Source organism: Vigna umbellata, chromosome 2, assembly GCF_029865625.1.
Source record: "Vigna umbellata cultivar VRB3 chromosome 2, Vumbellata_1.0, whole genome shotgun sequence".
Classification (NCBI taxonomy): Eukaryota; Viridiplantae; Streptophyta; class Magnoliopsida; order Fabales; family Fabaceae; genus Vigna; species Vigna umbellata.
Window position 1 is genome coordinate 12,790,075 of NC_142166.1, and position 2,692 is coordinate 12,792,766.

Here is a 2,692-nt window from a genome sequence, read left to right on the forward strand (position 1 = left end):
GTGGATATATTTTGATTAAGAAACATAGAGTTACGAAGGTGCTAATATGATTCAATGTTCAACCTAACCTAATACTAATCATAGTGGGTCTCAACCTTCACACCAAACTTTTCTTCTTTAAACATGTACAATATTAGTTGTAAAGAGATCCATAGATGGAAAAAGCATACCTAGCTCTGAAAAAGACAACCTCTGTGTTATTTTTTTTTTTGTTAGTTGGGAGTATTGGGTTCAAATAAATAAGAATGATGAACAGTGTGGCATGCACATGCAAATTTATTATTATAGCTCTTTTCAAGAGGGAAAGAAGAAAAATTGAAAAGTTCATATTTCTTTTCCTATTCATTGGATCAGGAAATTGTCATAAAATTGAAAAGCCATTCCTCATATTAATTTGGTCCCAATTGGGATTCAGAACTGTCGGTTGGACCGACAGGGATACTATGGCTTCAATAATAATTTTGCTTCCATCAAATGTGTACGCAGAAAAATTAATTATCTGAATAATTTGACCGTGATAGCTACAAGAATTTATTTAATTATTTATGGCTTAGCTAACAATTTACTCTTTATATTAAAATTTATGATTTTTTTTATTTTTATGTTTTTTACTTAATTAATTTATAATATTTGTTAAACTAAATAATTTAATGTTAACATCATTTAAAAATATCACATATTAGCACCCGACTGATTGGGTTCCAGTGGCAGTGCACTGAAGTCGACAGTGGTGTTTAGGTCTAAAGGTGTAGCCATAGTAGTTGTTGGAGAGTACGAGAAAGAAGAGTAAAAAATAGACAAAAAAATTAATTAAATAAAAAAACTAATACATTAACACATTACATTTCTTAAACGTAGGTCAATTTTAAAAAAACAAATGACCCAATTAAATAAATATTGAGATTTAATTGAATAAAAAATTATAAATAAAAAAATTATAAAATCTAAATATATATTAAATTATTAACTAAACATTTATTTAATTTTTCTTAGGTGTGACAATTTAAATATAAAGCTTTTAAAAAATATTTTATCTTCAAAATTCACAAAAATGATCTCCAGTGTGCATTGAGGTAAAACACAATACATTTATAAATTGAGATGAAAATGGTATAAAAAAATGTTGTAGACCAGATACATAAGGTTATAAAATTTTTAAGAAAAAAAAATACAACTAAGTCAAATTAAATACTTTGACTTTATTTTATAACATGATGGAAAAATAGTACCAGGTCTGATAAATTATTGAAGTGAATCACGTTAGGACTATTAATTAATATAAACGGACCTAAAATTAAAAAGTAAATAACATGTAGCAACACCAAGTACAGAAATAGTGACGTAAAAATTCAGCTTCATAAGAATTAAGATTCTCACAAGATTTTTAAAATTTGAAAACTGTGTTCATCCGTGTGATGGATATGTATCTAACTTTCAAATTATTTTGTTTTTTTAAGTGCATTATAAGTAATCTCTAAACAATACATTAGAATCCGAAATAGTCGCACATATACATTTCAATTCACTTCTTTCCAATAAACATTTTATCTTATTGTCAATGCCTTTTGCAAAAAAATTTATCATGAATCACCCATTTTATCTTATTTCTTAATGAATACTCATTTGATAATAATTTATAGATCTTAAATTCTTTTATTAACTAGAGTATTGAAAAGTCTTTTTGTTGGTTGATCTTCCTTTAAGCAACAAAATAAATAGCATTCAAACCACCGCTAGGATCTTGCTACTTGTCCGTAGTAAGAATATTGAAGGTCATCAAGGGGTTTAGGTAAAACCTTATCCTATCTCCACGTATGAAATTTATTGCTTTTCCCTCTCTTCCACTGACCATGCTAGGTGCTTATTTGCGAAAACAAGGGAGCTCACAAGCATGGAACTCACCAACATGAGAAGCATTTTTATGGTCCTAAACATTGTCCTTTGTCTCAATGATGTTGAAGTCATTGGGAACGTGGATGCCATCATCTCATCTCTACCCCTTGTAGGTAAAATATGCTTGTGTTCTTTATATATACTTACTGATGGAGTACATGTGCAAGACCAAGACTAGAAATCATTGCAACATATGTGCAAGACCAAGACTAGAAATCATTGCAACATATGAAGATGCTTCTATACGGCCCGCCAACAAGCTCAGGCCCAAGTTTGAGAGGGCGATGAAAGCAATCATCATCATCATTTGTGAAAAGTGATAAGACAACTTAGTGAAAACCATCCACATGCCATTGCAACTACAATACTTGGAGAACGATTTCATTCGCATTAAGCTCGACGACTAGAACAACGACAAGATCAAGCTCGACGACTAGAACAACGACAAGATCAAATTTAGTAACAACATCACAACATGAGGTCAAACTCAACCCTCCCACGAGATGGAATATAACTCGGTGGCAACCTTCCAACCAAACAACAAACAACGTAACCAATACAATACCAAGCTTGAGGCCTTGCATGCTAAAAGAGAGGAGAACCTCCACAAACTCTAAGGACTTCAACAGAGGCTGACCGACAATGACAAGACATACCACAACAAAGCAACCATAGCATCTTAATTAATAACAAATTTTTACAATCAAACGTTATAAAAAACATCTCAACCATAGTAACCTCACTTTCGCATACCAGGAAGACAAAAGAGGTTGCAGAAAGTACTCAAGGTCCAAGGTTG